The sequence below is a fragment of the Colobus angolensis genome, unplaced genomic scaffold (genome assembly GCF_000951035.1).
Source record: "Colobus angolensis palliatus isolate OR3802 unplaced genomic scaffold, Cang.pa_1.0 Scaffold88, whole genome shotgun sequence".
Taxonomy (NCBI): domain Eukaryota; kingdom Metazoa; phylum Chordata; class Mammalia; order Primates; family Cercopithecidae; genus Colobus; species Colobus angolensis.
In genome coordinates this window covers 3,919,436-3,934,135 of record NW_012122709.1, presented here as the reverse complement: position 1 = coordinate 3,934,135, position 14,700 = coordinate 3,919,436, and the positions used below count along the sequence as shown (strand labels likewise).

The 14,700-nt window shown below is 44.9% G+C and overlaps 1 pseudogene; it reads left to right on the top strand.

The window, feature by feature from the left end:
* Nucleotides 1-251: 251 nt before the first annotated feature.
* Nucleotides 252-14,476, top strand: LOC105503847 (annotated as a pseudogene).
* Nucleotides 14,477-14,700: the final 224 nt, after the last annotated feature.

Below are 14,700 nucleotides of genomic sequence, written 5' to 3'. Positions count from 1 at the left end.
CCCCTGTAAAGGAGAAAGTCCCTTTGGCGAGGGATGTGAGATACTGTTTGGTCAATGACCATAGTCTGCCCTCCAGGGCCCGTGAAGATGGAGGAGACCTTGGGCAGAGTGAAGGGCAGTGCCAGGCCTGGTGCAGCTACTCCCTATCACATCTCTCCCAGGCTCCTCCAGCCTCACCTGGTGGACTCTATGAGGACCACAGGCCTCACCTCCATGGGCAGTCTCAAAACATTTGCCCTCCTGTGGGCTGTCACATCCATTGACCCAGACTTTCTTGGAGAAGAAATTCTGAAGAAGCAAAAGCAACCAACTCAAAACCCCCACTTCCCCCAGAAGAAAACATGGGCAAGCAGATGCAAAAGTGCAGCAGCCAAAGTCTGCCAGTTCCTGCGGGGGCCAGGGGAGGGGCAAGCCCTACGGAAAACTTTAACAGAGAGCGCTTTGAACACCTGACTGCCAGGGAAGGCAAGCCCCAGTCGGGCGGAAGGTAGCTGGCTGCTGGGCGCGGCGGCGGAGGGAGGCGCCCACCGCCACAGAGGACTCCCAGGTGGTCCAGGGCGGGGAGGGGCGAGGAGGGGCGGGCCGGGAAGCAGCCCGCCCTTCGTCCTGCCCCCTCGTCCTATTCTTTGTTACCTCCACTGGAGGGAGTGGAACCCAGACTTGCTGGTCTGAGCCATGCACAAGGCGGGGCTGCTAGGCCACTGTGTCCGGGCATGGAAGTCGGTGCGGATGGCCAGCTCCCGGATGACCCGCCGGGATCTGCTCGCGAATAAGGTGGCCCCTGGTAACGGCCTCCACCGACGGGTGAGTGTTCGTGCTGGAGTTTCTGAGGCCCTCGCTGCCTGCAAACAGGCACTGGTTTCTTCTTTGCTTCCAGTGCCCCTGTCCTTAGAACTCACGTGTGGCCGAAGTCTGGCCGTGGAAAAAAGTAGTCACGTGATCCGCCTGAACCCCCTCCAAATCCCCAGGCCCTGGGCCTTCCCTTGCTAGCCCTCGTGTCCCTGCTGCCTCTGGCACAACTGTGCCACCTCCGTACAACCCCATCGATCTAGTCCCCTCCTGGGTTCTGGGCTGCCCCAGTCAACCAGCCCTACCAAGCCTCCGGGAAAACCAGAAACTAGAAATCCAAGGAAATCTGGATTTCAAAATCCTATCCCAAGGCCTCCAGCTTTATGAAAATGTACCAGACACTCTATTTGGGCACCGGAAAGTCTCCAGGAACCCCTCCCCCTTACCTAGATGGGACACAAGAGCCATGTGTCAAGATTTTTGCTTAGTTCCGTACACCTGGGCCTACCTTGCCCAGGCTGTTTCTCACCCACCACTCTTGTCTATCCTGGTTCTCATTTCTACGGGACTTTGCTAGATGCCAGCTCTCCACAAAGCTAAAATACAAATGTAGGTAAAATGCTAATGACTGACAAGTGCAGAATGTGTAACTCTTCCTCCCAAGGCAATATTTACATTTCTGACCGGAGACCATCTTTTCACATGCACCCCAAAAAATAACTAAAGATAGAATTTTGAGAATGTGGTAGACTAGTAAGAAAGAAACCTGGGGGCAGGGCTGTTCTGAGTGAGACCCTCAAATCACGGAAGTGGCTGCTGCACACCCAGCTCATTTCTCACCTCTCAGTCCCAACAGGGGATGAAGCCTGTCACCCGTGGTGGGAACTGTAGAAAGTGATGTAAGTTCTTGGGAACTGAGGCTGTGGTTCCAGATCATAATAAAAATAAGTAAATGAGCGCCAAAAAGGCCATGCCATCAAGCCTGTTTTACACAGAGTAGAGACACGTGGAGGTCATATAGGGAAAGAGCCTGAATTCAAACCCAGGCAGTCTAACTTCAGAGCCCATGCTTCGACCTCTTCCCCTGCACAGGCCTTGGCAGTCTTTGTCTCTTTCTACTCACAGGATCGGCTTTGCCATCACCCGGCGTCTGGCCCAGGACGGGGCCCACGTGGTTGTCAACAGCTGGAAGCAGCAGAATGTGGACCAGGCGGTGGCCACGCTGCAGGGGAAGGGGCTGAGCATGACAGGCACCGTGTGACATGTGGGGAAGACAGAGAACCTGGAGCAGCTGGTGGCCACAGTGAGCTGCAGGGAAATGGGCAAAGAGCCAGGAGGTAGAAAAAGGAGCCAGCTGATCCTCCTTCCCTGCTTTCCTGGACAGCCTTGGTGAGATCCAATGCAGTGCTGTTAACTAAAACATAACAGTGCATTCTGCATACCCACGCCAGCCCACCGGGATATTTTTATTGTGTGCCTTTCTATTATGTCCATATACTAATGTTGGAGAATCATCCCATCCCAATCAGAGAATGTTAAAACATTCTAATGCTTCAACCCTGCATCATCCCTTGAGTACCACAAAGAAACAGCTGGTACTGGTTCTCTAGTAATTTTCCATCTAATTGGACAGATGAGAAGGGTAAATCCAATCAAAAAATAGATGTTCCCACCCATGAGCTAATAATCCCCTATTCTTCAGCTTATAGTGTCAGATCCCTGTTTCAACCACTTACTATGTGCCATTTCCTGTGTTCAGAGCCTTACAAAGGTTGTCTCTAGGCCTGACAACAACCCAAGCAAGGCAGGGACTATTCTCTCAGTCTGCAGAGACTGGCTCAGACAGCTGGAGCAACTTCCCAAGGTCCCACAGCCAATAAGGAAAGAGCTGTGATTCAACCCAGACCTCCCAAGCTCCCTTCAAAGAAGGGTTGGCTGCCTACGGACTATCAGGTACTGGACTTTAGTCTCAAAGAAAGTATATAAGTCAATGTCACAGTTAGTAGTGCACACCAGCCTTCCAGCTGCAGAAGGAAATATGAACCATCCAGCAAAGGAAGCTCCTCTTCCCTTGAGGCTCAGGACACACTTTATTCCCCAGAGTGGAAGGGAGAATCTACCCAAAAATGGAAAGTACAGGATTGCGCTAACAGATTGGAAGGTTGGCAGAAATAATTTGCATAATCTTAGAAGAAGGGGATCTTAAGCAATAGTAGATAGTAGTGTGATAGACAGTATAGGGTAATTCCGTTTTTAAGGAACTTTCCGGCAAATGCTCAAATGTGCATTGGAAAGAGCCAAATGTGAGTCCTAGAAAGTCACCTTGCCTGGCCTAGGCTGGTGGACAGAGCCCAAGATTGAGGACTTGATCCTGATGGTTGAAGGATCAATGAGTCTGGGTCAATCAGTGACTAACTATATCACATGTAAGTAGCAATAGAATATGAAAATCCTGGTGGAAATACATCCTGTGGCCCCCACCAGGTTCACTTAACAGGGCCTACAGGCCTGGCCCAGAAGCGGTACTTGAGCTAAACCTTTAGGAATGGATGGGAATGTTCAGATGGAATAGAGATGAGGTTCCAGATAACTCTGCAAAATGAGCAGACAGCCAAGGAGGAGCTGAAGGAAAGAGGAGCACTAGCAGACCACAGTGGAGAGGACAAGCTTAGGGGTACTACTGAGAATGAGCTGCCTTGGAAGGATAGAGGCCATGGGCCTCTATATCCTTTTTTTTATTTTTATTTTTTTACTATTTTTTTTTTCTTTTTTTGAGACAGAGTTTCACTTTGTTGCCTAGGCTGGAGTGCAGTGGCACCATCTCGACTCACTGCAACCTCCGCCTCCAGGTTCAAGCAATCCTCATGCCTCAGCCTCCCGAGTAGCTGGGATTACATTTGCCCGCCACCATGCCCAGCTAATTTTTTTATTTTTAGTAGAGACGGGTTTCACCATGTTGGCCAGGCTGATCTTGAACTCCTGACCTCAGGTGACCCACCCTTTGGGCCTCCCAGAGTGCTGGGATGACAGGTGTGACCCACCACGCCCAGCCATAGCTCCTTAAAAGGATATGTTAAGGACGTTAAAAGGATATGGCCTCTTAAAAGGATATGTTTACCCATTCTTGTAGGAAATAAGAAGCCATGTGAGGTTTTGAGGAAGAGAAAGATGGTTATTAAGAAAGATAATATGGCTCTGGTAGGAAGGATATACAGAGAAAACACTGAATGCAGGGCATCAGTGAGGAAGCTGTTGCTGTCATCCAGGTTTAGAGCAGTGGTGGTGGGACTGGAACAGATGTGCCCAAGAGACATTTAGTGGGAACGAACCAAGATTTTCCAACCCCGTGTCAAAAAGTGGGAAACACGAGCGAAGTCAAAAATGACTCTCAGGTAGTTTGTGTGACCATTGTCAGAGAGGAGAGTGATAGAATACTTGTCAGAAATTTGAAATGTCTTCTGCCAATTGCCACATGTTACCCTGCAATGAGAAAAGCCACTGCCCTGAGAATGGTTACTACCCAGTGGCCTCCTCATCTGCACCACAAAGCTTCTAAGTGTGTGGTAAGTGGAAACTAGATTAGCTGCCTATCTGCTTGATTATATTTTTTCTTAAAAATGTATAACCATCAGAACACAGAGCAAACACCTCCTAACCATTTTAGTATAGTGAGCACACAATTTAGAACAAGACTGAGAAGACATCTTTTTTTTTTTTTTTTTTTTCCCCAGAGACAGAGCCTCACTATTTCCCAGGCTGGAGTGCAGTAGTATGATCATAGCTCACTGTAACCTCCAACTCTTGAGCTCAAGCAATCCTGCTACCTCAGCCTCCCAAGTGGCTAAGACTATAGGCATGCACCACCACACCAGTTTATTTTTTAAATTTTCTGTAGAGTTGGAGCTTTATTGCCCAGGCTGGTTTTGAACTCCTGGCCTCTAGCAATCCACCCCACTGGGCCTACCAAACTGCTAGGATTATAGGTGTGAGCCCACACACCCAGCCTCATTCATCTTTTATGGTTTGCTATCTCTGTTCAATCAAAACCCAGCCTTCTCCCGCCTCTGTGCTGACAGACCTAGAAGGAGAGGGGCATGGGGTATACAGCAGAGTAGAAAATGTCTCCAGGTGATTCTAGAGCAATCCACTGTCTTCTCCCAGCCCAAACACATGTGCACTGAGCACAGTACACATCACTTATTAACTTATTCTGCACCTCCCTAGTAACAAGTCCATTGGTGAGAATTATACAGAGCCAAGGCAGGTGACTGGGCTTTGCCAGGTTACCAAATTTTACCAGGATACCAAAATTTAAAGGGTGCAAGAAAGTATTAATACTGGTTTCAAAAGAGTGTATGACTTTAAATTTTGTCTGATTTAATTTTGTTGACAGCCCAGGCATTCCTTCAACCGCGTAAAAACAATTGAGCTTAGCACCTAGTTAACAAGAATAAGTAGTTAAAATGGGAAGCTAGCAGATGGTGTACATCGTTAATAACATCCCTCTTTGTGCCAAATCTGAAGCACAAAGTTGACCGAGGGCCCATGTACTGCTACTTGTTCAAGGCATTAAAATTGTCAGTTCTGAGCAAATGTAAAGTCTGGTTTCAAGGTGGCTTTGTACTGAAAACTCTTGTTGGCAGATTCTGCTTGGCCATTCATTACTCTAGCACACACCTCGCTACCTACTTATAACTTATTGAGGAGGTGAGATGTTGCCTTTCTTGGCTTTCTCAGTTTAAATATCAGTTTCTGCCTTAAATCTTTCATGCCTCCAGGTCAAAAGAGAGAGACAGAGACAGGGAAAATGACATCATAACCAAATATGGAATTGCTTTAAATTCAGGCTGGTATCTTCTCCCATCGTGGTTCTCCTGGGCAGTCAGTTTCCTAATGACCCCAACTCACTTTCAGAGGGCTCTTATGAATTAGCGGTGTGCTACAGAATGGGAGACTGACCTCAGTTCTTCCACCACTAATTAGTTTTGTGCCCTGAGCAAATCACTTCACCCCTCCCAAACACAGAATAAGCAAGCCTCCTTTTCTTAGCTAGCCCCAGTGTGTCACTACTGAACTATATGGTCTTGAGAAAATTCCCTGAACCTGTTTCATCATCTCCACCTTAAGGACATTGGAATAGATGATCTCAAAGACCCCTCCAGTGGTAAGTTTCTACAGCTCTATTTAAGCTGATTTTTCCATTCAGGTAAGTGTGGACAGATTGACTTTGAGATAATGGTAATTTATTCAAGGTGAACTGGACAGTAAGCACTTGGAGAAATGTGGGTGGAACTCAGTGTGAAAGGAAGAGGAGGGGTCTGGAAATAGATTTTGAGGTGAGACTTGAAATCATGAGAATGAAGGAGCTTCCCAAAGGGAAAGTGTAAAGAAGAGAGCAAAGGCTCAGAGACAGCCTTAGAAGAATAGAAGGTGGGAAGAAAAGACTGCAAAATAAATAAGGCCAACTTCCTGGTGGCTCGCACCTGTAACACTTTGGGAGGCCAAGGCAGGTGGATGGCTTGAGCTCAGGAGATCAAGGCCAGCCTGGGCAACATGGCAAGACCCTGTCTTTAAAAAAAAATACAAAATTTGGCCGGGTGTGGTGGCATGCACTTGTAGTGTCAGGTACTTGGGGACTAAGACAGGATGATGGCTTGAACTCAGTAGGTCAAGGCTGCAGTGAGCTAAGATCATGCCACTGCACTCCAGCCTAGGTAACAGAACAAGACTCCATCTAAAAGAAGAAAGAAGCCAACATTAAATGCTTAGCAGCAGATCTTAGGGTAGTTTTGAAGAAAAGATGTTTTTAAAAAGAGAAGTTATTTTGATGATAGTTCCTAAGAAGGAAGGTTTTGTCGTCATTGTTTTTGTTGTCATTTTTAATATAAGAAAAAGTCTCACTGCGTGGCCCAGGCTTCTCTCAAACTCCTCAACTCAAGTGATTCTCCCACCTTGGCCTCCCAAAGTGCCATGATTCCTGGCTTGAGCCACCGTGCCTGGCTCAGAAGGAAGTTTTTAATCAACATGGATAAACGCACCTCCCTTACTTACTGCAACCCTGGTCCAGACCTCACCCTTCTCTTTAGGCTGTGAAGCTTCATGGCGGTATCGATATCCTGGTCTCCAATGCTGCTGTCAGCCCTGTCTTTGGAAGCCTAATGGATATTGCCAAGGAGGTATGGGACAAGGTGAGAGGGGATTAAAGCAGCAGGGGCCGGGCCTCAGAACACATTCAGCACAAACTCTGTCTGCTTTTAGAATGCATTTGTCAAGGGCAGTGAAATGTGAGGACTCTTTGCCACATGCCACACACCTGGAGTGCACCTGGTAAAGGGTGGGTGGGGGCAGTTTCCTCTGTCCCTGCCCTTCTGGTTCGCTTCTGCTGCTCCTACTACTGTCTGCTTCCATCTGCTCTTCACTATCCACCATCTACTCCCCTCCCCAGACTTCTTCCCCAGCATGCTCTTCTGCCTTGTTGATTTCCAACAGAGATGTGGCAACTAATATGCTAAAAACTACAATGCTTATACTTACACACCCACCTGTCCCCCTTTCAGCTGCCAAAAAGGAATCATTTTTCATTAGTTGGGAAATATTAAAAGCTAGTTAAGTAAAATACTAATTCTGGTTAAATGATCAGTGTCCACTTTATAACATACATCCTTTAAAAAAATAAAAATAAAAACCTGTATCATTTTCTTCTTAACTGCAGTGTCAAGACAATCTGAGACCCGGATGTCTAAATTCAAGTGGTAGAATATTGGGTTTTATGTGAAAATATATAATTACATTATATTCATAATATATTTCACAGCCATTCTTTAATTATAGAGCTTTAATTAAAATATTTGTCCTTGTTTATTAAGGTTAATACTCCCACATGATTTGGAAATGCTAATTTTTTATGATTTCCCATGGTTTTGCTTTTTACTCTAATGTTGTATTAGTCTGTCTGCGTTGCTATAAAGGAATACCTGAGCTGGGCAAGTTATAAAAAAAAGAGTTTTGTTTTGGCTTACGGTTCTGCAGACTGTAGAAGAAGCATGGTGGTGCCAGTATCTGCTTCTGATGAGGCCTCAGGAAGCTTACAACCACAGCAGAAGGCAAAAGAGAGCAGGCATGTTACATGGCAAGAGAAGAAGTAAGAGAGATACTAGGCTCTTTTAAACAACTAGTTCTGGCATGAACTAATAGAGTGAGAACTCATTGCCACAGGGAGGGCACCAAGACATTCATAAGGGATCCACCCCCATGACCCAAACACCTCACACCAGGTCCCTCCTTCAACACTGGTGATCATATTTCAACATGAGATTTAGAGGGCACAAACATAACTATATCAGATGTCATCAAAAATTCCTCAACACTAGTTTCAGGATGTGAAAATACTATGATTTATTTACCAGTGTTTCATACACATAAAGACCAAAGTGCCAAAATGTTCTCCAATGAGCTACTTTTTGATTCTGATAGTCTTTTTTCCTCTTTCTTTTTCTTTCCTTTTTTTTTCTTTCTTCTCGCTGTGTCACTGAGGCTGGAGTGCTGTGGTGCGATCTCAGCTCACTGCAACCTCTGTCTCCCAGGTTCAAGCAATTCTTGTACCTCAGCCTGCCAAGTACCTGGGACTATAGGCATGTGCCACCATGTGCGGCTAATGTTTTGCATTTTTAGTAGAGACAGGGTTTCACTGTGTTGCCCAGGTTGGTCTCAAATTCCTGACCTCAACTGATCTGCCCCCCTCGGCATCCCAAAGTGCTGGGATTATAGGCATGAGCAACTGCAGCCAGACAGATTCTGATAGTCTTTAAAATAGAGGAACATCTTTCATGAACAGTCTGAATAGAGACCATATGAAAGTCAGTTTTAAACTAAGTACAGGCACACCTCGGAGATATTGTGGGTCTGGTTCCAGGCCACCACACAATAAATTCAATATTATAATAAAGCGAGTCACATGAATTTTTTGGTTTCCCAGTGCATATAAAAGTTATGTTTACACTATAATGGTCATCTAATGATAGTCTATAAAATGAGCAATAGCATTATGTCTTTAAAAGCATATACATATCTTAATTTTAAAATACTTTATTGCTAAAAAATGCTAACAATCATCTGAGACTTTAGAAGCTGTAATCATTTTGCTGGTGGAGGGTCTTGCCTCAACATTGATGGTGGCTGACTTAGGATGGTCTTGCTGAAGGCTGGGGTGGCTGTGGCAGTTTCTTCAAATAAGCCAGCAGTGAAGTTTGCCACATCAGTTGATTCTTCCTTTCACAAAAGATTTCTCTGTAGCATGCAATGCTGTTTGATAGCATTTACCCACAGTAGAACTTCTTTCAAACTTGGAGTCAATCCTATCAAACTCTGCTACTGCTTAATCAACCAAGTTCATGTAATATTCTAAATCCCGTGTTGTGATTTCAACAATGTTCATGGCATCTTCACCAGAAATAGATTCCATCCCAAGAAACCACTTTCCTTGCTTATCCATAAGAAGCAGCTCCTCAGCCATTTACATTTTATCATGAGATTGCAGCAATTCAGTCCCATCTTCAGGCTCCACTTCTAGTTCTCTTGCTATTTCCACCACATCTGCAGTTCTGATGCAGCCTTGAACCCCTTCATGTCATCCATGAGGGTTGGAAGCAACTTCTTCCAGACTCCTGTAAATGTATATATTTTGACCTCCTCCCATGAATCACAAATATTCTTAATGGCATCTAGAATGGTGAATCCTTTTCAGAAGGTCTTCAGTTAACTTTGCCGAGATCCATCAGAGGAATCACTATCTATGGCAGCTGTAGACTTAAAAAATGTACGTCTTAAATAATAAGTCTTGCAAGTCAGAATTACCCCCTGATCCATGGGCTGCAGAATGGATGTTGTGTTAGCAGGCATGAAAACAACATTAATCTCCTTGTACATGTCCATCAGAGCTTTTGACTGACCAGGTGCACTGTCAAGGAGCAGTAATAGTTTGAAAGGAATATTTTTTTCTGAGCAGTAGCCATCAACAGTGAGCTGTAAATGTTCAGTTAACCATGCGATAAACAGATGTGCTGTTATTCAGGCTTTGTTTCCATTTATAGAGCATGGGCAGATTTAGCATAAATCTTGAGAGCTATAGAATTTTCAGAATGGTAAATGAGCACTGGCTTCAACTTAAAGTCACTGGCTGCATTAGACCCTAACAAGAGAATAAGCCTGTCCTTTGAAGTTTTGAAGCCAGGTGTTGACTTCTCCTCTCTAGCTATTAAAGCCCTACATGGCATCTTCTTCCACTAGAAGGTTGTTTCATCTACATGGAAAATCTGTTGTTTGGTGTAGCCGCCTTCATCACTGATCTTAGCTAGATCTTCTGGATAACTTGCTGCAGCTTCTACATCAGCACTTGCTGCTTCACCTTGCACTTTTATGTTACAGAGATGGCTTCTTAAACCTCATGAACCAACCTCTGCTAGCTTCCAACTTTTCTTCTGGAGCTTCCTCACCTCTCTCGGCCTTCAAAGAATTAAAAAGTTAGGGCCTTTTTCTGATTAAGCTTTGGCTTAAGGGAATGTTGTGGCTAGTTTGATCTTCTATCCAGAACACTAGAACTTTCTCTCCATATTAACAATAAAGCTGTTTTGCTTTCTTATCATTTATGTGTTCACAGAAGTAGCACTTTTAATTTCCTTCAAGAATTTTTCCTTTGCACTCACAATTTGGCTAACTGGTGCACATGGCCTAGCTTTCAGCCTGCCTCAGCCTTCAACATGCCTTCCTCACTAAGCTCAATTATTTCTAGCCTTTGATTTAAAGTGCAAGATGTGTGACTCTTCCTTTCACTTGAACACTTACAGGCCATTATATGGTTATTAATTGGTCTAATTTCAATATAAATGTGTCTCAGGGAATATGGAGGCCCACAGAGAGGGAGAGAGATGGGAGAAGGGCAGAGCAGTCAGAACGTACAACCTTTATCGATTAAGTTCACCTTCTTTTCTGGGTATGGTTTGTGGTACCCCAAAACAATTATAATAAAAACATGAAAGATCACTGATCACAGATCACCATAACAGATATGATAATAATGAAAAAGTCTAAAATATTCCAAGAATTATCAAAATGTGACCCAGAGACAAAGTGAGCAAATGCCATTGAAAAAATGGCTCCAATTAACACAGGGTTGCCACGAACCTTCAATTTGTAAAACACACAGTATCTGCAAAGCATAATAAAATAAGGTGTGACTGTACCTTTCCTTTTAGTTTATATATTTTTTTAAATATCACAGCACATCAAATCCAAACATAATGGCTGATCCTTCATTAACCTCTGGATTTAAAAGAAAAAAAAGCACACATTTGGGGGACAATTGAGACCAGTGTATTAGATAAAATTATCATCAGTGACAAACTTCTTAGGTGTGATAATGGATTATGGTTGTGTAAAAGAACATCCTTACTTTTGGGAAATGTATGCTATTTAGGGTTAGAGCACTGTAATATCTGCAACTGCGTTTACTTATTTTAATTAATTAATTAATTTTTTTGAGAGGGAGCCTTGCTCTATTACTCAGGCTGTAGTGCAGCGGTGCTATCGCGGCTCACTGCAACCTCCACCTCCCGGGTTCAAGCTATTCTGCTGTCTCATCCTCCGGGGTAGCTGGGACTATAGGCACATGCTACCACGTCTGGCTAATTTTTGAATCTTTAGTACAGACGATGTTTGCATGTTGCCCAGGCTGGTCTTGAACTCCTGGCCTCAAAGTGATCCACCCACCTTGGCCTCCCAACGTGTTAGAATTACAGGCGTGAGGCACCACGCCCAACCCTGAGTTTCTTCTTTTTAATTTACATTTTTTTATTTTTGTTCTTAGTAATTTTTCATTTTATTACATAAAATCAGAAAACTTGCAACTGAGTTGCAATGGTTCATTTAAAAAACTGTACAGATCTACAGAGAGGACAAATAAGACAAAATGTGAACAATTGGTGAATCTAAGTGAAGGATCTCCAGATATTCGTTGTACTTCTATTTCCAATTTTTCTGTAAGACTGAAATATTTTAATATAAGCAGTTGTCTAGAACAATGTAAACAGGGGTCACACATTTGTTTTACATTATGGATATGGGGATTCTGATTGTAGCCTGTCCCCCAGCTTCCCCAGAAGGTGCGTCCTCATGATCCCACTTTCTTATCAGGTCTAGCCAGGCAGTCCATCCTAGAGGGCCAAGAGCATCTCACTCCCTAAGCACAGAAGCCAGAGAAGTGCTAGAACAACCCCAGGTATCCAAGGTCAAGCCACATTTTCCCTGAGAAGCATGGCCCACTCTAAGACAGGTCCAGAAGGCTGACAATTGCAGGCTCTCCCTACTATGAAGAAACACAGAAAACACAGCTCAAATCCAATGGAGCCCTGAGCATTTAGGCCCCTTCTGGGACAAATCATACTTGGCTGGTTATGAAACAAGATGAACCAGGCTCCATTTTTTCTCACCTGAACCTAATGTATCATTATCTAGCTGAGCAGCTGGTGAGAGCTACTTCTCCCTGAACCTCAGTTTCTTCATGTGCAAAATGCAGGTGTATCATCCTAAGATCTTCGTCAGTTTTGACAAACATCCTAGGAACCCACTCTCACTCCTCATTGCCATGCCTCCTCCAGTGCTCTTCACTCATGCTATTTCCCCTTCTTCTCTTGGCTTCAGACTCTGGACATTAATGTGAAGGCCCCAGCCCTGATGACAAAGGCAGTGGTACCAGAAATGGAGAAACGAGGGTACAGAGAGTGAGAAAGAGCCTGGGTGAGATGGGACCCCACACGGGCTGAGGGCAGTGGTCCATGCTGGGAAGACGGTCAGCTCTCTTCTTTTCCCAGAGGCGGCTCAGTGGTGATCGTGGCCTCCATAGCAGCCTTAAGTCCATTTCCTGTAAGAACCCTTTGGTCTGCCCCTTCCATCCCATCCTCTACTCCACATCTTTCCACCCTTCATGTTACCCAAAGAAGTTTGTGTCCCCTTTTAGAATCACACCAAATCCCTGCCCACAAAATAGATGCCTTGCCTCCACAAACCATAACCTAGGGGAGGTTTAGCCACAAGACAGTTTCCTAACCGTGCCCCTCCCTTACAGGAGATCCCTATTGAGCACTGTCTTTTGTGTCTAATAATAAGAACGAAGAATGACCTGGGAAGTACAAGTCTAACCCATTGTTTTCTATCTCCAGGGCCTCAGTCCTTACAGTGTCAGTAAAACAGCCTTACTGGGCCTCACCAAGACCCTGGCCGTAGAGCTGGCCCCAAGGAACATTAGGGTGAACTGCCTAGCACCTGGACTTATCAAGACCAGCTTCAGCAGGATGGTGAGGAAGGGGAGCTCTGCATCCCACTGGAACCCCTTGAAAGGCATCCATCTTCTTGGACAGGCAAGGCCAGTACCTGATTCCTGAACTCTCAACCACTCCATTCTCCTTCCCTGGGCTTTTCCATTTTCCCTCTCTGTACCAGCTGCCCTATCTAAGCCAGGCTCCAATCACACCATTCCTAAGGCATAGGGTGGAGACTGAGGTATTCAGACTCTACTCACATTGTTTCCTCTCTCCTTATGTGGATGAGAATTGGAGAGATGCAGCAAAATGCATCACTAGAACCTGAAACAAATGAAACACATGACGGCAGTGGGGAGAGCTGGGAGCTAGAAAAAAAATAGGAAGTGAAAGAGGGAAGTCTCTCCATCCTTACTCTCTTGCCATGAGGACGGGCAGTTTCTTCCCTTTCTATTCCTCACTTTCCTCTTCTTAAACATAAAGAGATTTCCCTTCTTCCTGCAGCTCTGGATGGACAAAGAAGAAGAGGAAAGAATGAAAGAAACCCTGCAGATAAGAAGGTAAAACTGTCATAGGGTCAAGGGCCCTAAGAGGCATGAAGATGGAAAGGTCTGGTCCCTAGCAACCCAGAGCCCGCTGTCTCAGTCCCACAGATAACACAGGCAGGCTCTCCTCTGCCTCACAGACCACAAATTCACAAACACTATCACTGCAGTGGCCTGAGCAAAAAGTCAGCTTCCCTTTCAAAAGGTAAACACAGAGACATCAGGGTTTCAGCAGTGCAGAGCTCTGGGAGAAGTCCTGAGTTAAGGGACAAGTACAGATTTCTGAAAAAGTTGCAAGCTGAATCTGTACAAATGGAATCACTTTAAACACACCATTTACTGTCACACAGACTCCCTGATACTTTAGTGTATGCACATGTGAAACCATTTTTTTGAAGTATGAAATAATTGCTCACCATTTTACCTATATAACTTTGGATTTTGTTGTCCTGAGCTCTCTAAAAAAAAAAAAACTGTGTGTTTCTATAGTATTTGAATATTATGGGTAATGGTTTTCGCAGAGTACAGTATGCTTCTACTAAATTATAACAGCATATCCTCATGGTAACACTTTTTGATAGATGGAAAGCTTGTACATTGATCCTGAAAAGTCATCTAATAATTCTTGATTAAGCAAATTTCATTCCGTGTGTCCCAGGTGATGGGGCCAGACCTGTTTGATTTTTACTCCCTTCCTTTCTTCCCCTATTCCCCAGGTTAGGCGAGCCAAAGGATTGTGCTGGCATCGTGTCTTTCCTGCGCTCTGAAGATGCCAGCTACATCACTGGGGAGACAGTCGTGGTGGGTGGAGGAACCCTCTCCCACCTTTGAGGACCCTGCGACAGCCCACGGGGCAAAGTTGGGCTTTAGCTCCTGGTGCTGTTCCTGCATTCATCCACTGGCCTTTCCCACCTCTGCTCACCTTACTGTGCACCTCATAAAGTCAGTTCTGCTCTGTGAAAAGATCCAGCCTTCCCTGCCGTCAAGGTGGCGTTTTACTCGGGATTCCTGCTGTTGCTGTGGCCTTGGGTAAAGGCCTCTCCTGAGAACACAGG